Source organism: Cyanistes caeruleus, chromosome 1 (assembly GCF_971803275.1).
Source record: "Cyanistes caeruleus chromosome 1, bCyaCae1.hap1.1, whole genome shotgun sequence".
NCBI lineage: Eukaryota > Metazoa > Chordata > Aves > Passeriformes > Paridae > Cyanistes > Cyanistes caeruleus.
Window position 1 is genome coordinate 79,356,731 of NC_141701.1, and position 27,666 is coordinate 79,384,396.

The following is a 27,666-nucleotide window of genomic DNA, read 5'->3' on the forward strand; positions in this document are numbered from 1 at the left end:
GGCCTTGTCCGGCCTGGAGGAGGGGGGGAGGAGGCCGAGACAGAGCCTTGTTACCTTTTCAGAAGCTGGAAGCCAAAAAAAGCAAGAGAACTCTGCCTTTACATCTTAAGGTGGTGTTCACAGGTTGATCTCACTTTTCAATGGTCAAAACTGCTGTCAATTCTTAGAAATTACCAATAATTGGTCAGGAGAAAAGACTCCCATCAGCCTCCAGCAGCTTCAACTTCCTTAGCTCCCAAAGCTGTCTTAAAGGTAAAGTCGCCCTATGACATACTTTTATAAGTTTTATAGATAAAATACAAAGTTTTAAAGCTCATACATCTATAAATATCAACACACAAATCAAAACTTCAGCCTTTATTCTGTTTTCAGTGTATACTGAGACACTAAGCTTTTTAGTGCACGAGAGTAGCTCAGGAACATTCTCAGCCTTGAGAGTTCTTGCCTCTTGTGCATCCAAACCATCAACTTGCACTCTGATTGCACATTTGGTAGACAGATGGGAATTAATAGTAACCTTACTTGATAGAGTGCATAGGTTAAACAGAATTGTTCTTTGAATTTTGCCTTGCTCTGGTTAGAGAGCTGTGCTGGTATTCTGTTCTGAGGAGGAGTTGCCCATGATTTACCTAAATAAAAGCACAAATTCTGAAGTACAGATGGACTCAGCTGTGAAAATCAAATAAAAATATTCAGTCTCCAATGATGAAATGTGCATTGCTACTCACTATTTAGATGAGTAATTCAGTGTGCAATAAAGACCAGTAATGTGATGAGTAATTTCCAGATCCTCTACTTGTTGCTTTAGATGGTAGCATGTTATATTTGCAGCTATTTTCTAGCAGCCTGTATTGATGTATTGAATAGTTAGTAGATATGGTGTCCTGGTTTAGGGCAAATTTTGAGAGGAAACCTGTGATTGGGGACCCTCTAGAAAATCAAATTAAAGTGGCCCCTCCCCCAACTGGTTCAGGGAAAGATTTCCTTGAAGGAAAGTAGAAAAACTTTCTTTAACTTTTTAAAGATTTTTGTTTAAACTTTTTTTTTTAACTGTTTACTTAACAAGGAAAGTATTCACAAGTATAAAAATTTAAAAATCTTAAACAATAAAACTTCTTGCTGTTCTGAAGAGATGACAAATTCAGAAAGTCCTTGCTGTGGGGTTTGCTCACTCTCTTATCAATCTCACCTCCACTGGAATGACTTGTCCTGGGCCCCGGTGCGCTACAGGTGTGAGCCCCTGGTGTTTGTCTGGGTTTTCAGTCCAGTTCAGGGCTGACCAGTTCCAAGAAAAAGAAAAGCCACAGTCTGGGGAACTTCTCTGCCTCCACTAGCTTAAAAGCAAAGGAGAGCTCTGTCCCACTGTCTGTCCGTGCTGCAGACCGCGTAGTCCAGGGGAAGGATGCAGGGGAGCAAGTGCAGTTTCTGAAAACAAGCTGTGCTTCTTTTTTCCCACCTTCCTTCTTGGAACCCGTCTTAAAGGTACAAAAGTTAATACCCAACATGAACAGAACAGGTAACTGGGGATACAAGCATCATAAAGTCACTCCAGGTCATGTGGCCATGAAAAATTTCAGTCCTTAGTAGAAAGGACATGCTGACATGCATTATAAATGCCCAGCCCTGTGTTTTCTGTCTCTCCCATTACCCTTAGCTCTGTTCCTTCCTATCACACCAGATGTGTTTGGCTTTCTTAAAAGCTGTTTCCTGTTTTATAAGAACTCAAATCCTTCCTGTTCCTGCACTCAATATGAATTTCTGCTGGTTTTGAGCTCTTTGTGAAGACTAGGGAATTTGAAAGGTTGTTTCTCTTTGGAGGCATGAATTAGTTTTGGGTTTGAACAGTTAATAATAAAATTCAGAAAGAGTCATATAATCTGTGTATTTTGCATGCATAACAAATGAAAAAAAAAAGTAGGAAATTTGTTCAGAAATACTTAAGGAAAAAAAAAAGTTGTATGGACAAGGGAGCAGTTAAGACTAAGTCACAGAACCACAGAATCACAGAGTGGGTCAGGTTGGAAGGGACCACAATGGCCATCTGGTCCAACCTCCCAGCTCAAGCAGGGTCATCCTAGAGCACATGGCACAGGATTGTGTCCAGATGGTTCTTCAATATCTCCAGTAACAGAGACTCCACAACCTCTCCGGGCAATCTGCTCAGAGTGCTTCCAAGCAATCCAGTGGCTGGTCACCTGCACTGGAAAGAAGTTCTTCCTCTTGCTCAGGAAGAACTTCCTGCACATCTGTTTCTGCCCATTGCCTCTTTTCCTATTGCTTGGGCCTCTGAGGAGAACCTGACTCCATGCTTTTGACAGCCTCCCTTCAGAGACTTACACACTTGAATGAGAGCCCCACTCAGTTGTCTCTTCTTGAGGCTGAACCAGCCCATCCCTCTGCAGGTATGGCATAGAATGTTATCTTCTGTCCTGGGAAAGGGAATGAGAGTGGGGGAGAATATGAGACAGCTGTGGGTGAATGATGATACCTATTCATTTCAGTGTAGCTTTACATACCATAAAGTATAAGGCTAACAGGAATAAGGAGTTAGCCAGAACTTACAAATCTATCATTCTAGAGCTTTAGGTAGTACTGAGTTCTTCAGTGGAGCCCCAAAATATTTTGAGACCAAAACCTGGAATTTTCCAGTTTATAATCTGCCATATTTGCAATTTCTAGTCAGATGATTATATAACATATTAGAACAAAATATCTATCTAGACAGTCCCTGCCTATTCAGGGATCACCATGCTTCTAGGCCTAATTTCAGTCTGTACAGCTTGTGTCTGGGTTACTGCAAATTCTGCAAAATCCTCTCTTGATTTGTTTCTCCTGTCCCCACAGCGGCCTGCCTATGTCTTTGCATGAACTGCAGTCTGGCTGCCTGTGAAATGACTGCTTGCTGTAATTGGCAATGTGGAAACTTCTCTGGTGCATATTCATTAACCCCAGGAATATCCCTGCCCTCTTTTCGCATCTATCTTGTCTGGTCGCTCTTCTTAAAAGAACAAAGCACATGATAAGAAGCCAACACATAGAAGAGATACCATTCATCAGGCTGCTGCTGCACATACCAAGTCTGTAATAGTTAAGGGTTAGAATTACAAAGAAACACATAAGTGATGGGGAGTAGGGATTCATTGGAAACAAGTAAACATAAACCAGTCAGATATTAATGTCAGGCCAAATCCTGCAGCATCATTGGTGAAAGGCTTGACTGAATGTAGCTGGATAGCTAGGATCTAGCTCTTGTGTAATATTATGGTTTGTTTTCTGTTTTGCAGTTTGAGTTATATGGATAGTAAGGTCTGAAAAATTGTTTGATTTTTAAAAACAGTTTTCAGAGGATTAAATCAGTTGCTGCTGTATTAGCACAGAAGATTAATCTCAGAATCATTGGAAATTTTGCCTGTGTAAGGCCATGAAATTAATAATGCTTTAATGCAAACACAGAACTGTAGAAAAGGTCAAATTTTTTTTTTTTTTTTTTTTTTTCAGGTAACAGCAAGTCCAGTATAACTAGCAAAATAATTCTGCCAGGCAGATAGGATTGTCTGAAACCCATCCTCTTGCCAATGGAACAGAAATATGATGATGGTGCTCTTCATAATATAATTAGTGAGAAGCATTCTGTAAATTGCTGAAGAAATCTTCTGTCACAGTAGTGTATATTCCACCTCATAAAGCAGGTGGCATTTGGGCTATTTTCTGTGAGGGATGAATGTGAGCAGACAGACTGATATAACTAGGGCTAATATGCACAATGATGATGATTTAGCATGTTGTGTTTTTGCTGTAATTACTTGGTAGTAGTACTGTGTTGTATCAGACCACTGCTACCTTTTTATTAGTTTGAGAAACTTCTCTTTTTATTTTATTTTTCAATTGAGGCTAAAATAAAATTTTCATAGATGTGTAGTAATGTTGCTTTACACAGTTTGGATCCCAAAACAATTGAAGAAAATTGGGGTTTGTAATTTACAGTTTACTCTTTGGCATTCTATTGTGTTTATTTAACCATGGGGAAAGGTCATAGAGAAGAAATAGACAAGAGAGGATGGCAGCAGTTATAAAGCAACTTATTGCTGTGTCAAAAAATAATAATTGTCATAGGGGTCTGTCTAATCACTGATGCATGCATGTATACTGTTTTTTATTTTCTGTGAGTGCTGAAAAGGCAGCACAGTCCTCTGATACATTTTTATGGGCCTTTCAAAAATACTAGGTTTTCTAGTAAATATATGAAATTACTTTAGAGTTCTACCTTTATTCTTGATGTGATTTTGATAGTTTGTTTGGGGTATTACCCCTCCCTACCCCACCCCCCCAGTTTGATGAGTTATAGTGGAAATGATATGGAAGGAATTGTTTGTTTCCTTATTTCATTATATTGCAATTATTTTAGCAGCATTCAAGTAAAATATATCTGAGTCAGGCTAAGACTAGAAATACAGAACGATGATAGAAAGTAATCTACCATAGAACAATGCTAAACAAATACTTCACTTGTTGCACAAAATAAATTAAATGGATATAAAAGCAATTCTCTTTCATCTATGATTTCACAAACACAGCAATTACAGCCTCATATTTGCCTCATGAAACACATGATGCTTTCCATCATGGATTTTAGCCTGCATTAATCAGGCTACAGTTTTGCCTTCAGTTTTTCCTATTTTTTTCTGTTAGTTGCAATTCTTTTTCTCAAAATATAAATGTATGTTGTTTATTCCCTTTACTGGAAATAATCTGCTGACCTCAAAAAAAGATGGCAAGTATTCATAGCCTTCCCTTTTTGCCACCAAAATAGACATTTCTTGATCAATTCATGTCTGTGTCTGTGAGTCTGTAAAAAAAAGAAGGAGTGCAAATGTGACAATCTAATATGTTTGCACAAGCCTCTCCCTGTTTTTCGTTGTGTGGTTTGTTTGTTTTTTTCCTGGGGAGAGCTGTGTTTTATGGTTCAATTGTATTTTCTTTGCCACAGGCATCCATTTTGCTCTAAAGGTAAACCTCGGGATTACTTTCTCTGAAGTCTTCAGGAGCCATTGAAATGCTAAACACTCAGAATAACTGGGAGAAGTAGACTTAAGCAAAACATGGTATGAGATGCCCTTATGAACCTGTAGGTAAGATACAGTGTCCTGAGGGCAGGGCTCCTCTCGAGGTAAGGCACCACTGGGACTGTGTTTGTGGCTATAGTGGTGTCCCTCAAGAGCAGAGTGCAGGGTGGGATCTGATGCATATGGCTTTGTTACCATTAGCAGAAGGGCTGTGGTGCCCTGGGACCTGTGGGGCTGGAGTCTGGCCCTGGTCTGGGAGGTGCTGGCCAGCCAGCTGCTGGGGGCGGGTGACTCTCACCTCCCCAGTGTGAGCTGGGTCTGCACAGTACCAGCTGTGCTGAGGAAAAATGCAGATATAAACCCAAACAAGCCCAAGGCTAAGCAGGAAAAAATCACTGACACTAAGTCAGCAGGAAGAGACCCTAACCATGAACCTCTTCTAACAAAGACTTTGAGTGTGACCTCCTCTGCTTCCCCCCAAGGACTGTTGTTTGAGGAAGATGGAAACTGCTCGCAGGAGAATCCAGAAGGGCATTGCAAAAGTGACCTTAGTACCAACAAAAAGAGGTCAGTGTTAGCAATTGTTTTGTATGGTGTTTTTAAAAAGCATATTATTAATGAGGACTTACTCTGGTAGCTGGACTGTGAATAATAGTGTTACTGGACCAGTCATAACAACAGTGGTTTTGTTAATTACTAGTGCTTTAAATACACTGATGATGGTTTTCTCACATGTTTTCACTTTTTGTCAGCAACAAGATTCTGAGTGTACCATTATCTAGTCCAGCCATTTTAGGTTTAACTGAGTAATCTGGTTTATATTCTAGTGAAATCTGACCTTTGAGTTTGAAAGTGTTTTCTGTGCTCATACAAAAACAAGTGTCATGGATCTTTTTCAGGCTCCTGAGTTCCACTGCTATAATCATGTAAGGATCCAGTGAAACTTGTGCACTGTTCCACACTGGTGTGTCCCCTCTTGAAGTGTGAAGTCCTTTAGAGGAAGAGAAGAAAATGATCTCCTATTAGATTATTCCAGAGATATTTTACAGTTTAGTACATTTTCATATTCTTCTGTCTCATGAATGTATTGAGGCATCCTGAAAACCTGTGAATATGCCTTTAAGTGTATTTTAAGTTTTCCTTCCTTAGGAAGGGAACTGCTTTCAGTATTCTGAAACTAGGAATGTCAGTTACACTTTCCTCTCCCACAACATACAACACCTTACAGTTTCTATCCTTTTTCGTTTGTTTGTTTGCTTTGTGGATTTGTTTTTTGTTTGGTTTTGTGTTTTTGCGGGGTTATTTTTGGTTTGGTTTTTTTTTTTTTTTTTTTTTTGAGGGGGGCATTGTGTGTTTTTTTGGTTTTTTGGGGTTTTTTTTGTGGTGGTTTTTTGTTTGGTTTTTGTTTGGTCTGTTTCTTTTTTGTTGTGTTGTTCTGTGGTTTTGTGATGTCACATTTCCAAGCTGTGGAGATCTTTATCTTGTTTCTCTTTGGCTTTGCATTTATGAAATATTAGGGTATATTAACATTTACAGTATTTAAAGCATTTGAAGTTGCTTTCTGTGGAAAATATTTTTGTCTTTCCAGTTTTGTATATATTGGCTTAATCTTGCAAATAGAGCTCAGGAAGAATTTTTAGATATCACAGGAAGTGCAATTTTATTGCAAATTTATTTTTTTTTAGTTTATTTTTTATCAATTTATCATCATTATTTATACAATATGTTTTTATAAGTGTATAGACAGAGGGAAGCTGCTTACTGTGTTTAAGCAAGGGAAGAAATAGCTCATCAAAAGCTGGTAGGCAACATTTCTTGTGAAGATGATGATTTTTATATTAGACTGTATTAAAGGAGGAAAGGAAAATTACTTTGAAATTTATTTTCTAGAAATGATAAAATCTTTTGGGAAATTGCCTGGATATAACTCTTTTTCTAGTAATTATGGCCTCAACCTCTTGAAGCACTCTGATAATCCTCAAATGAAATTATTTTCTCAGACTAGGACATTCCATTCTAGATTATTTTCCCTAGAGAACCTCTGCTTAATATTCTTCAAAAAAAAACTTTGGTAGAGAATTTGCTACACTGAAAATTTCATATAGGAGATCTGTCTATAGATAAGCCTACTTTTGATGAAAAAATCTATCAGGTAAGTAAGAAAAAATTAAAATTGAAGCAAAAATAATTTTATGTGTCTATATAATCATATTTCAGTTTATTATTTTTCAGTATTGTCACTTTTTCCTCAAATGACATATTTTTCAGATACTGTTAGGGGAACTTCTTGTGTTTTAAGAACTACTTCCCTGTGTGCATTCCTGAACTCATTAGTCTGAACTTTTTTCAGTCCTGATTGTAGGTGAGTTCATGGTAGTGAAGCCTTTGGGAGAACAGTTTACTGTGAGTAAACAACTCAGTATTTATAATAACTTAACTTAATGTATACGAGCACATCATTCCGTCACAAATCCTTGTCAGAATATTCCTCAGTTCTAACCAAAACAGTCACTAAGCCTAAGTTTGGGAATGAAAACATACTGCAGTTCCTAAGACAGCAGCTAAATTAAAAAATAACTCTTACTCCTAAATGTTTGCTTATTGGATGCCTATGAAGGTTTCTTAGTGACTCTCTGAAGGTCACTAGAAACTTCAGACTTGGAGAAACCATGGCATTATAGAAATCCTTCTGTGGAAAGTGAACTGAAAGGCTGTCTTTATACAAGGATACTTGAAAAAAACCTGGAAGAGGAATCTTCTGATCTAGGTTGTCTCTTAAGTAAAAGTGACTTTTCAGTGGTACTGAAAATGTGAGGAGAGACAACAGAATTGTGAATTTTCATTGCATTTTGTCTGCATAAGAAGGACCTTACAGGCATATCTACTTTACATGAATCTCTCCATTCATGTTGCCATTTATTTTCATGACATAATTGTTCACATTCCACATTTTTAAGGGATTTAAATTTGTCTACAATGAAACTATTCCACATGGAACAGGCAATAGCTATTTGTGAACTTTAAGCCTTAGCTTTTTCTGACCCGTAATGTCAAATTCATTTTTTCTTGTGACTGGCTTAATGGCTTAATGACCTCGAATTTCAAGAGGAAATGGGAACCATTCAGATCCTGTATAGATAAATGGTCTTCTGCTGACCTCTAATGGAGAAGATAAATCTGAAACTAACTTGTAGCCAATTGCATGTTCATAGCTCAACAGAGCAAGAAGACATGGTAATAACACTGTGATAATACTGTCATCCAGTTAAAAGCAATTATGCTGTATGATAGAATGTGAAGAAAATTATGTTAGAAAATAGTTGTCCAAGAATTTACTTGTTTTGCAAACTTAAATCTAACTTAGATTGAAAAATCTGTTCCTCCTTTTAAAACTTAGGAATTTCAGACAGAAACAGAGGATTTATGAGCTTGTGTACCGGGGTGTTGTACTAGAAAATGTTTCACTTTGTGAGGCTGTTACTAGTGTGGAGTTAAAGACAAAACAAGGTAAGAGTTAGGCTGACAGATTAAGCAAGAGATTCTTCATATGGGGTCTTCAACATCTTTGTCATTAATTCACAGGTGTAAAACATGGTGGACGAGATAAAGAACATGCATGGAGTACCAATTTTTACTTTTAAATCGTTTCTTCAAGATCAGAAAGGAATATAGTGTTTTAGAGGATAATCCTGTGGCAAGTCAGCTCCATGTGTAGGTATTCTAGAAACACAGAATAGCTGAGGCACCAGAAGGCCTCTCTGCAGATTATCTAGTTGAGGGAGTTTAATCTTGCTGGCAGCTAAGCCCACATTCCTTTTCTCATTCATTCACCCCCAGCAGGATGCAAGAAATAACTGAAAGGGCAAAAAGGAGAAATTTTATATATTGAGATGAAGATAGTTTAACAGGTGAAGAAACAAAAGTAAAAGTAAAAATTATACAATCAATCAATATCTTCCATCAGCATACTGATGCCTAGTCAGTCTCTGAGCAATGGCTACCTTGAAAAAGTACCCCAACCCCCATAGTTTTATTTCTGAATGAGATGTTATATTGCATGGAATAGCCCTTTGGTCTGTTCAAGTCTGCTGTCCTGATGTGTTCCCTTCTAACCTTTTGTTCACCCTCAGGCTACCTGCTGCAGGGAGTGGGGGGGAGGAGAGAATAGAGCGAGAAACAGAAAAAGCCTCATTGCTGTGCAAGCAGTGCTCAGCAACTGCTAAAATACTCATGTGTTATCTATCAACACTGTGTTGACTACAGATCTAAACCTAGCACTGTAGAGACTGCTATTAAGAAATATAATTCTGTCCCAGTCAGTACACTAGCAAGGGAGCCCAGATCTAGACATAGCGCTGCAAACGTGTCTCACCAGGGCTAAGCAGAGGAGAGGAATCACCTCCATTAACCTGCTCCTGCAGTAGTCCAGGATGCTTTTGGCTGATTTTGCTGCATGGACACATTGCTGGCCCGTGATAAGCCTTTTTCTCAGGACCTCAGGTCCTTTTTTGTGAAACTGCTAGTTGGTATATCAGCCTTCCTTTTTAACTGGGTACAGCTTACCTGCTTTATGCCAACTGGTTTTGGACTAATAACCTGATATAACTCCATCAGCCTCAACTTCTTGTTAAACTCCCAGCAACTTTTTAATTTCTTGGACAGTTCCAGCAACATTTTCAGTCCTTTAACTGCTCCAAGAAGCAGACAACATCTTGCCAAATAGCGCGTGTACTGGCTGACTTCACACATAGCTCTGAGCTAACCAGAGTGTGAGCAGCAAGTGTCCAGTGAAAAGAAACCCGGCTTTGGAGGAGCTTCTGTGGAGAGAGCCGTGTATCACACCGCAGAGGAAAGGCAGGCCAATCTGACTCAGAGGGAGCTGGCAAGGACAGGAAGATTTTCTGCTTTGAGATACAGAGCAGGAGTCCATTTGAAACCATACTGCATTAGTTACTCTGCTCACAGAACAATTTGCTAAGCTGGTAGCATATATAAACTTTTATTTAACTGAAACTCGATGTTCTGCTTTCACTGTAAAGAGTGTCAATGCTTCACTGACTCCAGAAGATGGTGCTCTCTGCATTTATTTTAGAATTTATTATCCCAGAAACAACTTTTATCCAATTCAGCCTCTGTTGGTTTGTGAATTATTGAGGATACCTTTGCAAAAACATCTGCTAATGCAGCCCTGCTCCTGAAGCTTTCACATTTACAAATAATATGCATAAAATTTTCCACATGGGAGGTTAGAAAATGCACAAATATTCAAGTAATCTTACTTTAATATAATCTGATGTGCTAAACCAATCTCAGAACATACATATTATATTTTAAAAAGACAAATAACACTTGATTCAATCAGTAACTTCAAAGCTGACTTTTTAACAAAAATATGTCTAAATTCCACTGTTGTGATGATTCTTTATGGAAGATACAGGGTCTTTGCTATAAATATTTCATACGGTTATAGAGCAGTGTACAAAATACGCATATATCTTCTGATGTATTATATGAACTGCAATATTAAAATAGGTATGAGAAATTATGCTTATCAGTTCTGAAGTACATCCTTAAATTTGTTTCAAACTTCATATTTCTGAGCTGTTTCTGTATTTGTAATTGATTTTCTACTTCTGTACAACTAAAAGCAGTAGCATTTTCTAGCTTTTATCATTCTTTTCATTCTGTTTCCAGACTAATACAGCCTTGAAAAAACTCTAAGTTATGTATACATTTTACATGCATATTAGAGTCTGTGAAATACTGCAGGTAATTCACTTTGTGCAGAGTGTCAGAACAGATGACAAACTCAATCTGAAAAATGCATTGGATTGCTTTCTGCCTGTAGTCAGAACTATTTCTGATCTGCCTCTCAGGTACAGGCATCACAGGTTTACTATTTTGTACTAATTTGGTTTCCTGGGGTAACCCAAAAAGTCATTGTACTCTATATACATCTGTGCCCCAAAATTGCTACTGTGTCTTTAAAGAACTGCAGTGCAGCAGGAAAAAGAATGGTGAGGTCCAGGACGGTATCACGGCCTTTTTAAGTCTGCTCTGGCAGGCAGTATGAGCTCTTTTGCTGCATGAATTTTGCTTCACTTGTTTTTCATCTTTGCCTTAGGCAGAGCTGTCTCTGGCCACTTGGTTTGGGTCTTGGTCTCTTGCTATAGAGTCGAAGCAGTGCAGGCAGAAGCTTTTCCTTTTTGGGTTTTCTTTTGTTGTTGTTTTTTTGATCTCCAAGAGACTGCCTTGGGGCAAACCCAGCAGTTTTGTATCTGGTGGATATTTGCTGTTATTTCTTGACTGTTGCTTTTTCACTTGTTAGTAAACTGGTAGTTTTTCACTTACATCTGCTTGTGTTCATTCTTTATTGGCAGAAAGGAATTGGTTGAACCTATGAAGAGAGGCAATTCTTTCCAAAGTGTTCTCTTTTAAATTGTCTCAAACCAGGGCATTTGGACATTTTGATACATTTAGTGCTGTGTTTTCATATCTGGGGTTTCTGTGAGAAAGCAGGAAGGTGTAGGAGTAGGATTCAGAAAATTTGAGTAAGGAATGCAGGAAGTGGAAAAAGATATGTGTATATTATAGACCAGATTTAGAGAGTAGATGAAATTGGAAGGTATTTTCCTAAATCATCTAGTCAGACCCACTATTCAGAGCAAGGTTGACTTTGATGCTGGATATGGCTTTTTGCTTAAGTCAGGTGGCTCAGGTTTCTTCAGATCTCCCTGAGTAACCTGTTCTGGTGTTTGACAGACATTGTCAATTACTTTTTTGAACATCCAGCTGGGATATCAGTCATTACAGTTTTACCCACTGTCCTTCTTTTGCCAAGGACAAAATTGTGTATTGCCAAGAAAATTCTAATTCCAACTTCTCTGCAGCCATACACAAGTTGAAGACAGCAGTAAGATCCTCTTTTAGCCTTTCTTTCTTTGAGATGAACAAAACCTGAAGATCTCCTAATCAATACTTTTGTGTCCCATATTGCAGTCCCAAATCATCTTGGTGACTGCTATCTATCAGGAATGATTGAGGTGTGAACCTCCAGGACTCCCCTGTGATATTCCACATTTCTCATATTGCTCTGTTGCTATTCTTCTGAAATACACAGCTTACACTTAATTTTAGTATATCTGTGTACAATACTGCTCTATCCCATACATATAAGTTCTCTCCACTGTATAGACCACAGCACTGTTTTCTTGAGTTCTTGAGTTCTTTAATAAAATAAAAATCCAAATGTATATTTCTTGTTAGAATTCTCTTTAGGACTTGAGTTGCATGAAATTAAAATATGCTTTATCAATACCAAGCAACACTTTTAGTTACTGCTTTAAAATTCGAAAAGACAGCAGGCACTTTAAAAAAAAAAAAAAAAAGAGACAAGAAAGAAAAGTCTCCTTAGTTATATAAAAGCGGAGTTTTTAATTTACTTTGCATATATCTGTGTTTAGAGATCTATAAAGAATCAGCTATGTCAACTTGTTTAGTTAGAGTATTTCTAAATAACTCTGGGTAGCCCACGCTAACAGCTATAATCTGAAATACTTCTATTCTTGATTCACAGGATATAAATGAGTAATGAAACATTTAGGTGTTGTTTTGACAGTTAGGATGTACTTATCACTGATGAATAATGGTAGGAATGGCTTCCATAATGGCTCTGTACATAGAAGAAATTATTTCCCCCCCCATTTTTTCAAGACCATTTCATATTGTGACCAGAATTCAGAAATTCAGAATATAGAAATTATAAAAAATGTTTGCACCAGAAATTGCTATGCAATTTCCAGTGGCTCAGGGTAACCTCTGAGTTGAGAAACAACAGTATACTTAAGAGATTTTTTTGTCCAAATCACTTCATGCATATTGAGTCTCAGACTCCAATGGAAGCTCTGAATTCACTGCTTCTTAACTCTCAGTATGGATATATTTTTTTTAAGATATTTCAAGGTTTTCACTGTTTTTCCTTAGTTTTCTTACTCCTCAACTTTTCCCATTTTTTTTTGTGTTTCCCAAAGTTCATGTGTACAACATCAGACTCATGGTCAAGGTTAACCTGACCTGTCATCAGGTAAAATTTGGATTGACATGACATAGTGTATATAATAAAAGGCCATATAGGAAAATCTTCATAAAAGAATATCACCATGTATAACAAGAGTTTGAAGAATTAGAAATGGAGTGATCAGGTTGTAAATTATGCCTGGTATTTGAGAAGCTGGAGACAAACAATGCTGAAAATTGTAGTTAATTGTAAAAATCTAGAAGAAGATTTAGGATGGCTTAAATGAACTGTGTAATTAATTTTGAACCACTTTACCTTTAGACCTCTCTCAAAACTTCTAATTCTCATCAAGCTGTGGTAGCATAGCCATTATTACTTTAAGAAGTCACCTTCTTTGTGAAAAGAATGAATTCCACAAGAAGTACAAAGTGTGCCATTTCATGGGCCAGCAACTTAAAGTGACTCAAAAATTTGTGTTATATAATAAGGACCAAGCATCTTTTTTTGGTGCACAAAGCTGATTTGCTTTGAAAAATTAACAACTTTCTCTAATCCATTTTAGAAACATTTTATTAAGCTTCTGTGTGGAAGAATTTTGCAAATCTTAGTCTTATCAGTAGTATTTCAGATTCAAAAGGAGAAGTATCAGAACATCCCTTCTGTTTATTTTGACAATAACAAGGAATATTTATTTTATACAGGACAGAGTTTTCCCAGTTTGAAGGAGAAAATTGTATATGTGACTCTTAACTATTCTAACAAAAAATAAGTCTTGAAAACTGAAAGAAATGGAAGTATTATAAATGTAGAAACTGGCATAATCTATCTGTTGGCATAATCTATTTAGTCTCTCTTTTCATTCAGTGGAAGGAAACCTGATAATTCAGTATAAATTGAAAAAGCCCTATAGTTAAGAAAAAATTTTTGTAACATATTTTGGGTAGTGAAAAAAAATCACTGAAATGAGTATATTAATAATCATAACAATGTTTCACTTATCTGAATAATTAAAATGAATAGTCTTGATTTTGATAGCAAAAACAAAACCAACACCACGTTGCATTAAATAGATCAAAGAGAATTCAAGAGTGTCATTTGGTCTCCCACAGTAACATAAATACCTCAGTTCTTTCAATATATGTCGGTTTTAACTCTTATAAAACTGAGATACATGTTTATAAAATATTATTGTCTGAAACCTACAATTAGGAACTAATGAGTTCTGTCTTTAGAAACTTCAATACTGTGAAAGATTGTTCAAAACTATTTCTTCAGTTTGCTTAGAGAAATAAATACTTCAGAAACCATGTCTGTGGTTAGCAAATTTGCCCATGAAAACCTATTTTGTAACATAAAATAACAGTGAAAATAACAATGAGATAAGATTAGGTATTGTTTAAATGACCTTTTTAATGCCTTTTTTTATTCAAATTACCCATAGACAGAATAACAGGCCAAATGAATCACAGAGACTATTGCATATATCTTTTTTTATTTTATTTAACTCCTCAGTGAAGCGTAGACAAGTATTTTGAAAAAGCATTTTAAATTATTTAAATGCTGCATTTAAATCTGATTAAAAGGTTTTTTAATAGCTACCATGTACTGTGAAAGAGTACCACAGAAATTTATTATAATGATTTCATGAACAAATATTGACATTTAATTTTCTTTCTCTTATTCCTCCAGTCTGCTAGTTTTGGACACCCAATATTATTAAGTTTTCTCATTCTTACTTCAGATATTAGTCTGGAAGTCTGAGCATTATGCAAATAGAGCAAGGTAATAGCTCCCAAAATGGCATGTTTACAATGAGTTGTCAGACCAATACTTAACCATTAAGGTTATATATCTTTTTCCCCTAGAAAAAAACCATCTTGCATGTGATAAGGTAGATTTTTGCTGAACTTTAGTATCTAGGGAAATAAGTCCTTCTTCAAACTGGAAAATGGGAAACTAATTCTCTCTGAAAGATGTCTTTGTGGTGCGTGTGTGTGTTTTTTTCCTGGTTCTATGAAAACGTTCTCATTTTATCTTTATATAAATCTGTAGACACTGAAAAGAGAATGTAAAACTCTCCACTATCATATCCTATATCCTAGATGAATTTTGAAAATTAGTTCCTTTTTACATGAAGCAGTCTGAAAACCTTTTTTGAAACTAAAGTGCACCATTAACTAAGGGAGGAGATGTTAGATTTCAGCAGATGAATATTTGACCAACACTGCTCTGAGCTTTAAAGCTTCTCTAAGGGAGTGGGATTCTCATCTGACATTCTGGCAACTTTCCCATTTCTTGTCAGGGAATCCTGTTTTTTAAACTTCCATCATTAAAATGGAGATAATTAAAGATGAAAAACTTTGGAATAAACTTTAACAGAGCCAATTGTTTGTCTTCTGAACTTTACAGAAAATTCTTGAAATGTGGTTGTTCATACAACTTGTTCTATAACACTGTATTTTATGTATGGCAATAGGATTTAATTCTATATCTGGATTTATTTTGAGTTTGAGGAATTAATTTCCAACTCTGATCCTCTTTTTTAAAAAAACCCTAGCCATCTATTTCACATCATTGCTAATTAATGATTGTTATTTGCTCTTATCTAAGCATAGTTGCATCTTTTTTTAAACAAATCATGCTCTATTTTGATCTTTTTTCCAAATTTAGGAATTTCCATCTGCAAACATAAATATTTTCTGCTCCTTTCTCCTTTTCATTAGTACATTGAATACCAGAGCTTACAAGACCTATGCTGACAGAAGCTTGCCTGATTCAACCATACAAGTTAAGAAAGATTTTTTATCAGAGTTTTGAGTGTTGCCATACTTAATTTTGTTCCCACAATATGAGTATTTCATTTTAAATGTACCACCCCATTATCCTCGAGAGATTCTCATAAGATAGGATAGAAATCTTTCCTATATTTGAAATACACTGCACCTATTTCTTCCCAAACCACAAAGATTTATTCTATAGTAGTTTTACAGTAATTACTTTTGTTAAGCTGCCCGGTTTATAGTGCCTTGTGTCCTTTTCTCCTTCTTCTGTAAATATTTGTCTTCTTCTAGGCTTACTCCTTGTTGGTTCTAAAGCTTAACTGATAACAGCTTTGAGAGAGTCTCACAGGTTTACAAAGTAATTTGTGGCAATTTTCATGGTTTCCAGCTGATCAGAGAATATTTACTTTATGTAAACAGTCTATACACCCTTCCTTTAGTTCTGTTTTATGTTCTTTCTCCTTTATTCCTTTCATTTATGTCAATCATCTGTTCTGAATGTCTGTGATTTAGATTCCAGCACAGATAAGAGACTGATGTAATAGAGGACACTTCTAAATATATTTCCTTTAACCAATGGATGAAGCTCATTATTCCAGAGACAAGCTATTCATCACAGTTTCCCAAAACAAAATATTTTATTTTACAAGATTTTTAAGTAAAAGCCATTCTTTGCAAAGCTTTTGGTCATGCCCTTATGTTCCAGCCTTTGCACAGATCTGTCCAATCTTGTACTGTCCCATTAGGAGCCATAGTCCAAATTATCAAGAGTCTGCACCCTTTTCTTTCTCTCTCTGAGACACTTCTTTATGACATACCAAAAAATTATGTCCTCTGAAATTTACATATTTCTAAAGTGGAGATAAACTTGAGTGTATCATTTCCTTTGGACTCTTTACTTCTCTTGCTGATTCTTTGCAGTTAAGAAATTTGAAGGAATTTATAGTAATACCAGAGAATTTGTTTTTGAGCAGTACAAATACTGATGACCAGGTATCTCCTCAGGTAACTCCTTTCAGCTGAGTGTTTATCTCTGCTGTAGATCCATTTTGTGGATCTTTAGAAGGCAAATCCATGCTTCTAAGCTCTTTTGCTCTTTTGCTTATTTTCTTTGAAAATAAGTAAACCCCCAAGTTTCCACATGGGGTAAAAAGGAAAGGCTGGTATCACTAATTCACTGAGAAGACACCATCCGTCATTTATCCAGGCAATATGAAACTTCATCTGGTCATCAGGGGAAGAAGTCTTTCAGCTCTGCTGATAATGTTAATTTTTAGTCATATAATTAGTCTTTTTCAAAACTAAAATTAAAGGGGAAAAAAAAATATACTAAGTGCTTCACATTTTACTTTCAGATAACCTATAATCAGATTTCTGTTACCATTGGACAATTTACTCTTTCTTTCTTTGGATTTCCTCTTGCTGCTGAGGAGTTTTAAAATGTTTTGTCACCCTATGCATCTTTCAAGGAACATAAAAGGTTAATAATATAACTTTATCTCGTAGGGTTATGTGAAAATATATGTATTTTAAATAAAGAATTCTCAAGGCATAGTACTAACATTATGCAAATATTTAGAAGTTATTTTATGCTTTTTGTGTTCTGTGTAATACTTCAAGTAAGACTTAAAGATGGACAGTGAATGTGGAAGATAGAAAAATCTAAACAAGATGAAAGAAGAAAGGAGACTTGAAAAAAACCCAAACAGTCTGTCACATATCAGGTAATAATTGCTATATGAAAATGTGTATGCAATAGGAATAAATTAGCATTTCTGAACTTTTGAGTGCTTGACTTGAAACTTTCCATACAATACTTTTTTATATAATGTGTTTTAAAGGTTAGTGTACTTATATATTGTGGAGTTTTCATTCACATTTGAAGCAATTTTGATTTTGTAAATGGCAGTCTGGCTCCTGATTCCAGCATAACCTTTGCCATTATTACAGTTTTGGATCTCAGTACAAATGAGTTACAAGCCAATTACCTTGAAAAAGAAGGAAACATAATGGAGAATGATATCATATATGAATTTAAGAAGAAGATTTTAGAAAAAAAAGCAGTAATATTTTAAACCAGTAAGAGGAGATATACTGGCCAGAACTGATTGATTTCTACACAGGATAAATAGATAGAAGCTTCAATAAAAAATAAACCTCTTTGACCTAATATGTAATCATGTATTTGGGAAGCAAATTTTGAATCCCAAAACTGCCATTGTCATTGGAAGTCAATTAAATACTGTTAAGATTATTTAAAAATAGATATATTACTTTTTTGAGTAATTTTACTCAAGGAGCCTTCATGTGTCTCTTATGCTATATCAACCTCTTTTACTTAGGAAGGTATGTTTTCTCATGGATTTTTACCTTAGTGAAAGACAGGTGAAAAAGATGTTAAGAATGCCTGGTCCCTTTCCACAATAGATGTAGGGTACCTGGGTTTAGTAAAGGGTATTGTGAAATTGAGTATATTCACAAGTGATATGAAATTAAAATCTGGATTAAAATCTTATAGAAAGGTATCATGATACCAGGTGACTGGCTGTACCAAATAATAGTGGAATTCAGTTTTTCTGACTACACTTTAAAGTACATGGATAAAAAATTCCTAATGTTTAATATGTTGATTGCTGCCATTATTTAGGAAAGAAATGCGGAAACCACCGTAAAAACACTGTAGTCCAAACACTGTTTCCTGTTAGCAGCAATGAAAAACAAAAGCAGTATTATGAATAATAAGGGAAAAGCTGGGTAACAGACAAAAAGCACATTCTGACTACATTATGTCAAAAATTAAGTGCCCATTCCCCTCACATTGTATAGACTGCCATATGAGTAGGAATTAGGTAAGTTTTGTGACTAAGCATCAGCAAAAAGGACAGTTGGGGAAAGAAAAGAGTTTTAGAAGGACAGCTAAAAGAAAGAGCTTGGGTTTGGCTGCCGAAAATTTAAAGAATCTCTAAATTTAGGAATGAAAAGAGCTAACTGCTAACTGGGAATTAGACTCCCAAGTATTTAATGTTCCAGATACGATGACAGTTTACAGCTACAGCTGATGCTTCTCATGAATGACAGCAGCTGGTTTGCAAGGCAGGGAAAGGGAATATTTTGTCAGTCAGGATTGTCATTGAAGTGAATATTTGCCTTTGTCAGAGGTTAAATGCCTACAGAAACACACTGCTACATGTGCTGTACAGATTCAACTATGTAGGTATTTCTTCCAGTGCCATTTCAATATAACTTCCATACCACTAATAACTCTTACATGGCATTTCTCAGACACACATAATGCAGATACATAAGCTTCTAGGCTGCCTATAGATGCATCAGGATCAAACAACAGTCAATTAACTGTTTCCTTATTTTATATTTTCCTATTTTATTGTCATTAAATCTTTCAGGGTCCACCTCAGAACTAAGCAAATAATTCAGGAAGCTAGTTCAATTTCCAGCTATATGATATACATCATATAGGTAGGAACTATGCTTCATGAAAACGGAAGATAATATTTCTAGCTTACATAAGTAAAAGTGAAGTAAATATGCTAGATCTGAAAGCATGATTTAACTAAAATTAGAGGGAACCTTTTTAAAATTTGCTCTGGTCTTATTTTTAGTGATAAGACTACAGGCTCTTATTATATGCAGGATATTTTGTCCTAAAGGTTCGTATCTTGAAGAATCAGATTGAATACATTGATGAGTAAATCTTATGACTCCCTTGGAACAGAGAAGGTAACAAACCCCATTGAATGACTACATAGTGAATTACTGCTGTTGAAATTTCTATATGACTGTTGTTGGATGGGTACAGCATAAGGTTTTGTGAATGGCCTGAGCTGTCTTTATTTTAAGGCCTTGTATATTTTGGGATTACTCTTGTTACCTATCCTCATATCTTGAACTAACAAGGCAGAGGCATTTCAGGGATATATGGTATGGCTGCATTATTATTACAGTAAAAGAATGTAATGATTCTTAGAAATTACAGGGAGAACTTATATATAATTCATTTAATTTAAAAAGAGCTAGTTAAGGACAATTCCTGTGGCAGATGAAATTCATAGGCAGTTCTGGTTGAAGGGTGTTATCAGGAGCAAAAGTGGGAAGAGGGTGCTCACAGTTGCCTCAGAATTCTTTGATATCTCCCTATGTACATGTCGGTCCACCTTCCTTGGGTTTACAGTCACAATTCACAGGAAGATATTTGAAGTAGCTTTGTTCTTTTTTAATATTTTTCTGATGACAAGGCAGGACTATTTGGTGATTTTAGAATAAAAAACTGAAAATGGGAAGAATCTGTGACTCAATTCTTACATGACAGCCGAGCGCCACTTAATGTAAGCATATCTGTGAGTAACAGTGGCAATCTTCTCTTTATTGCTTTCCTAGAATATGAAGCTTTGTTCCACATCCCCAATATATATCACCAATATTACATCTTTCAATATATTAACTATTCTATTTAAAGGGTCTAAAAGTTTATTGTGAATAGAATCACCATTAGTCCCATCTGCCCATTGAGAAAGAAATGCATTTTACCTATCTTGAGGTCTTAATTGCATTTTCCCTGATGCATTTAATGTGATTGTCATGACTTTGAACAAAATGTCTTTGTGGAAGGACAGGCTTTTTTCATAAGCTGTTACTTCCTTGTTTTGTTGATCCTTTTTTGCTGCAATAGGGATGAAGAATAATATCTCCTTATCCTGGAATACAATATGGGGTATCACATGATCTCTAGGTATAAATCCATTTTTACACACAAATGTATGTATTGGGAGAGATGGAATAGCTGACATTCAGGTGCTTAAAATAATATTCAAGAGTTAGGAGAAAGAAAAATGTTTAAGTCAACAAATTGCCCTAAAATGCATATTACATTGATTAACTTCATAGATACTATTAACTTCATTGAAAAAAAAAATCTTTTGGATACTGTCCACAGGACATTTGATAGAGATGTTTATCTCAATGAAGTAATCCAGATTACTCTGTATTAGTTAGCAATGATTTTCAATGAAGTCTGTATCCTTCTGTTAAACAGTTACTCAGGATCCACCTTTGCTGAATGTTGAGATTCTGAAATAAAGTTAATTATTCTGTCTAATGAGTGCTGCAAAGGCCTTACACAAACCTGCATGAAAGTCTTGTAAGTGTGGCTGGGATTTTATTTGTTTATTTAATTATCCCAGGGCATATATATATATATATATATATATATATATATATATATATATAATTTTATTTTTTTTTAAGGGGCACAACATCTGGACATAGGTAGCAGACAGACTGCCTGTTGCCCTGATACAGCTGCTTTCTTCTGGCTCAGCCTGAAAACTCAGGAGAGAGCACAAGTAGGGATTAATGAGCTGTTTTCAGGGAAAGCAGATGCTCCAGGGAAGGTAAGTGACTTGGTAAGCAACAACACCATAGTGTAAGTACAAATTTACACTGGCAGTAGAAATAGAATGCAAAGTTTCTAGACAATGTTAAAATGATTATATAAAAGCAAACCTTTATTTGAAAGCCTTCAGGTACAAAATATGGCAAAAACCGCACCTCAAATTAGATTGGTACAATTTTATAAGATTGGGAAATTAGAATATTTAATATTGTCCAATAAAAGAAGCAGTTGGTTAAGTAATTTCCCCTCTGGGTTCTGGCCTCTTGGAGCTCTTCACCCAATCTCCTACCTTACCTTTATTATGTCTATGACTATATGGTGGAAAATAAAAAGTCCTTGGTGAAATAACAGGCAAGATTAAAGTAAATTTTAGCCATGCATCAATATGTGTCTTTTCACTGTGGGAAAGAAAGCTGGAAAAGCACTAGAAGTTATACTATAAATGTATACTTAACAGTGTACAAAGCTACAAATACATGAAGAATACATTAAAGCTAAAAACTTAAGGCACCACTGAGACACTTGCAAAAAAGTGTAGAGAGTGGAGCAACTTTATCACAGATAGATCTAAAAAGGAAGACCTCTTATCTGAGGGCACACTGAGATTAAATTTTAAATACTGTTATTTTGCACTTCAATGAAGATGTGTAATTATACTTACTTTGAGCTCCTTAATTTAGAGGGATTTTGGTGTCAAAGTCTTTAATTAAACTTATTTCATGGAATCCTGAGAGTAGCTAAAAAGCAAGAGTTCTTTAGGTTCATCATAACTAGAATCTTCTGAATGACCCTTCAAACAACTGAGAACAGATTCATTTGAAGCTGAAGTGTGGTTCTAATCTGATGCTAATTCTGAAAATTTCAGATTTTTTTTTTATATAAATCAATTTTTTTTGCAAATTTGTGATTTTTTTTTCAGATAAAAATTTTCTCCTCAGTGAATGATACTGAATTTGAGGTTTAGTTTCAGTCTGCACTAGTATAGTTGTAATGGCATAAATAAAATCTATTAAGGTAGAATTTTGGAACTACTTGTCTGTACTTACCTGTCTTAAGGGGAAGCAAAATTACATTTCACAAAAATGTGTGCATAACCTTGAACAGAAAAAATGTATTACGATTTTTGTTTGTGTATAAAGAAATGTATTTAGGTGGCCTGAAGTAGTAAATTCAAAATTAAATCTGATTTTTAGAAATGTAGTACAAATATGGAACCTTGTAAATCAAGACTCTTTATGTTATAGATCTGAGTACATTGCACAAAAATTATGCAAGAAACTGAGAGCTATTTTTTGTCATTTTAATATATAAAAAACCAAATATAGGTTTTGATGTAAAAGCTGTTAACTCTTTTCTGTTAGTCTTTTTTCTTGTTCTTTGTTAACTCAGCTAGTTAACTCTTTCAAAATGTTTTGCTAACAGCATAAACTACAAAATAATAACTAACAACTGTACCTTTTTTTCTCAAGTTAATACATATATACCTTTCATGGGTCAACATATGATGTGTCTTTTGAAAGTGCTCTTTGCAATGTCATTTGAACAAACATTCATAATTATTTTCATGAGGTGCTGCCTATTTCAAGAATCTATGTTAATACATTCCACTGATTTGTGGACTCTGGTAAAAGATGACTTTCAGTATAGGCTCAGTTTTTGTTTTTTTTTCTTCTAGCCATATGTTTACTTCATATAATTAAGAAAAGCAGAGGTAAAGATTACAGACATAATTTGTATGAGTGGATGAAAGAATATCTTTAACCTAAAGTCAGTCCAAGAAAATTAGCTGCTTGACATCTAGTTAGAAGGGCTGATCAAACAGTGCAGGAAAGGTAATATTTGTCCAAATGCAAATGACATTTGCTTCTCTAAATTTTGATTAATCAATGTGGTCATAAGGATGTATTCTTGATCTCCAAATTCCCTGCTGAATAACTATTCATATATAATTGTGCCAATATCCAATGACAATTTGGAGTTTATGGAGATTTTACAAGCGCCAAGGGCTTTCTGGGAGACAATAAGTGTATGAAAAAAAGGTAGTCTCTCTTTAGTGATGAGGAAGTAATTGGAAAGACAAGATTGTTAATGAACTTCTAAAGTGTAGAATAAAATTAAGAAAATAGCAGAATATTCAAAGATTGAAATGACAAAATTGAAAAGTATAATCCAAAGCAAAAATGGCCAAATCTTCAGGTATTTTGTCAATCTCTGATTTTGCGTATATTTTGTGAAGATCTCTTCTTAGTGGATCACAAATCAGTGGATTATATTTGTGTGAAGTATAATAGTTTATTTTTATTTGCTGATGTATTTAATTGGAAATTAATGTCCAGTTCCTTGCCTATTGCTTCACTATCAGTGATTTTCATTTTTTACAGAGGAAAAAAGAAAATTCTTACTTCTTTCTAAATCTTCCAAACTGGGTAGTATATATATATATATATATCACTAGTAAATGTAATAATGTATTTATTTCTACATCTATTATAAACCCTTAAGTATATCTTCTTTGACAGGGTGCACACCTCACCCATAAAATCCAAGCTGTTACTTTATTTGAAATGCATACCCCCCTACTGCTTTCACATGGGCATAAAATAAAGCCCATCCCTGCTATAGTTGTAGCAACAAAAGGGAATAGGGGTAATGGAAGTTTCAGTACTCAGCCCATGTCTGACTCTTCGTTCCTCAATGTTCCCTGATCTACTTTTGCCCCTTGCCTTCCTAATTTGATATTATAAATAAATTATATCTAACTCCAGCAATTCTTTTGCTTATTCTCATTCAACATACTATGCAAAATCTATTCTTTTGTTTGCTATTGGTTCAGTAAGAAAAATGGGTGATCTTTGGACAGTTAGAGTATAACAGCCATAGAGATTTCATTTACTGTGGATACTCCAATCCCTTAATGTTGTGAACATCCATACCCAGAAATTCACATACCCCAATACCTTAATTTTGCAGACACCAACATACTATTAATGTTTGGGTTCTTAAAATTATTTGTGTGACAGAAGGAAGCTGTGAACTGTGGTCAAAGTGATCACTGCCTTGGGCATCTTTCATATTACCCCTGCCTTCAGATTTCACCATGTCTTTCTTTTCATGGCTGGGCTTGAGTGCACTCAGCTATAAAGAAACATGAAGGTTCAAAAGATACAGAAACAAACCTTAGACTGGAGAGTTCACGCATGCACAATGTATGTAAACATACAACAGTATCCAGTATTGCTGCATCTAGAAGAACAAGGGTTACTTCAGCAAGACTGAATTTTTTTATTCTATCATTAGCAACAATTCCTTCTGATCATAGCAGTCTGCATGTTTTTTTTTTGTTTGTTTGTTTGTTTTTGGTTTTTAAGATTGTTATGTATTTCTATGCTTTGAGATATTCCACAAAAAGTAGATTTGGTGAAGTTCTCAGTATCTCTTTCCCAAACCCAAATTTGTTATTGCAAACTTACCTCAGTTTGATTTACTAGTGTGATTTATTTATTGGTTTTGTGTCGGTGGCATCTATAATTTACAGTCATTCTGCAGGCTGGAAGATCTCATGACAATATTACATCGAAGTCAGTTTGAATTAATTCATTAGTTAAAGAATCTATCGTAATTTGATTTCTTTTCAACAGTTGTCAGTGATAGTGTCTGATGCCAGCTAATCTTGATTATTAAAAACAACAATAAAAACAAAAGCTAATGGCTAGTTCAGTAGAATTGCATTGCTTAAGGCTTGCAGCTGATCTTACAGCTAATAATACGAGTGTGTTGCAATTAGTTCTGATAGATGTTCAGATTGCATTTCCATGATAAGGGGAAAGAAAAAAAAGAAACAGAAATTTGACTTTATAGGCTATTACTCATTATTCAGGCAATGGCAATAGTTCCTTTAACTTAAGTAGTCAGGTTCTGCATTGGGATTTATAAAATACGATCTTTGATTATATATGGACAAATCAAACATGCTGAAACCTCAAGACTGTAATGTCAGGAATAAATCCCAAGACATATAGAAAAAGTATGGTTTTGATTTAGCAAAACAAACTATTCAAATCCCAAAGCCTATGTCTTTGAATATTTTTGGTGTTTAAGATTCTGATTAGCCTTACATTTTCCTTTGCCAATTAGTATTTTCCTTTGTTTCAGAGAAGCCTGTTCTTCTTCTCTTCCCTTTGTGACATTGTTTTCTCCAATCAAAGAGTTCAGATGTTTAATTATTCAAGGACATTTTCTCCAGACAGATATGGAATTGCAAGTTTTCTGCAATAATATACATGCAGGGCTGACTTCTGCTCATGATAAATTAGCGTAATTTTGAAATGGCTTAATAAGAATAAATTATATTCAGAAAGGAAGCAGTAGAATTTTTAGAGTATTACTCCCTTTACCACAACCTATCAACACTGAAAACAAAGCAAAAAGCATGAATAACTTTACTGAGAGAGATTTTTGTTTATCCAACAACAATTTTCATGTGGCATAAATATTGCACTTTAGCTGTTTGTACAATTACATGCTAGCATTATCTTGGATGCAGAATCACTATCCACAGCTTACTTTCTCTAATGAAAAGTCCTGGCAACTGAACTGGCTCATCTGCATTTTTTATGACTATGCAAACTGTCATAACTTAAAATAAAACCAAAATAATGCAAATAATGCCAGGAAACCAAAAGATTTTATATTTAGAAATACTTAAGTCTAGCTCTAAGCTGAAGAAAATTCAATTCAAATGTTATCACCATTTATATAACAAATAATTTTTGCTTTTAAGACATTTATGCTGCACCATCTATCTTTTTCTGCATGGTATGCAGATGGCACAGAGGTTTCAGATATTCAACAGACCAGCTCCTGCACACTCTCTGTTTAAACCTTCCCAAGTTTAACAACAACTGAGGATCCATTTTGCTTGATCAGGCTCTCAAGGTAAATGGTAGGATTTATTTTCTACTAATCTACATTTTATGCTTTTCTTATCTCTATTTGTCCGTGCTGAATTTGGAAATTATTCTGAAGTTCATTCTAAAATTCACTTCATTTTTAGGAATAGGTTCATAATCATATAGTTTAGCTTACATGAAAATGACAAGTTGAATTAAGTGCTTTGGCTAATATTGCCAGATTTTTCTGCCTAAGTTATTTCACCTGCATTCATGGACTCCACATTTTTTCTAACACAGAGAGGAGGACCACCAGATTTTCTGTTTAAGTTAAAACTTTTTCTCTTGAAATAATAAACTGAGAATAATATAAACAAAAGAAAACTGACCATAGTAAGCCACCCCTGATTTACTGAGGTGTGGAACATAGTTACCAAGGGAAACTCTTAACTTACAATATCTCACGTACCTTTCAGGAATGGCCAGGTTTGAGTAAAGTTTTCTTTGTTTAAAGTTGATGTCATGTAAAATTAGAATGGTCTGAAAATAAATTGCACTTTGTAAGCAGTATCAGTCTTCCCATAACAGGATGAGTACTTTTAATTCACCATTGTGAGAGAAATTCCTAGATATCTTTTCATATTACTGAAAATCTGGATCTTATAACAATTTTTTCCAATCTTTTTTCTTTTCCCTAGATTGCCATTTATGTTACAAAACATATATATAATTCTATATGAATACATGTGCAGGCCTCCCTGCCCTCAGATTACCCATATATTTAATTTTGATGACATTCTCTTTGCATAAAATAGCTACTGGGATGGTGTGAGAATGGCATGGTTTAGATCTGGGAAGTATGTCTATTTACCACAAGAAAAACAAATACGTGAAACAGTAGTAAAAATTCTAAAGTTTTCATGCTGTATTTCCAGTTACTGATTACCATTTACCCATGGTGTTTGTTTCCCAAAGGTGCCCAAGTTACTTCCAGCAGCCTGAGAAGGTGCTGGTATGTAATGATAAAAATACTACACCTGAGCAGACATTCCTTTTCCTTTTGGAATAACCAAAAGACCAGATGGCTTGGCTTACAAGACTGACTCAGGCAGCAGTAGCTGCAATAGATCTTCAGGTGTGACACATTTTGACACTGTGATAACCTGATATTTGAAATCTTGCTATGGTATTCAGAAATGTTTAATAAAGTAATTCAAGTGTATCATTGGACAGGTCTCTTTTGGCCTCATTTTTCTTCTCTTCATTCAAGCTAATTTTATCTTGTTTGTTCTCCACCACCACGTTTTTGGTTTCTTTTTGTATACCAGGACTGAAAAATCAGATGCAAAACTTGACATAGGAAAGATACCAATGAAACATTTTACTACACTGGATTTCAAAAAGAAAGTGAAAATGTGAAGAATGATTCCATTAAATTTATTTTTCTTGCACTAATAATATCAAGTAAGCAGGATAAACACAGCTTCCAAACATTATTTGAAAGAAG

The 27,666-nt window shown here is 35.1% G+C and overlaps 1 long non-coding RNA gene across 6 annotated transcripts; it reads left to right on the top strand.

The window, feature by feature from the left end:
- LOC111925635 (uncharacterized) lies at positions 1-27,389 on the top strand. 6 transcript variants are annotated; one of them, XR_015289563.1, is made up of 12 exons: positions 1-252; positions 4,988-5,129; positions 5,546-5,630; positions 5,963-5,989; positions 7,414-7,466; positions 8,461-8,570; positions 8,646-8,774; positions 17,481-17,584; positions 20,911-21,015; positions 21,123-21,268; positions 26,094-26,205; positions 27,135-27,389. It is a non-coding gene; the product is annotated as an uncharacterized LOC111925635 (long non-coding RNA). The 6 variants fall into 6 exon arrangements; XR_015289564.1 differs by lacking the exon at positions 20,911-21,015; XR_015289567.1 differs by lacking the exon at positions 20,911-21,015 and having other exon boundaries at positions 7-252; positions 4,988-5,102.
- Positions 27,390-27,666: the final 277 nt, after the last annotated feature.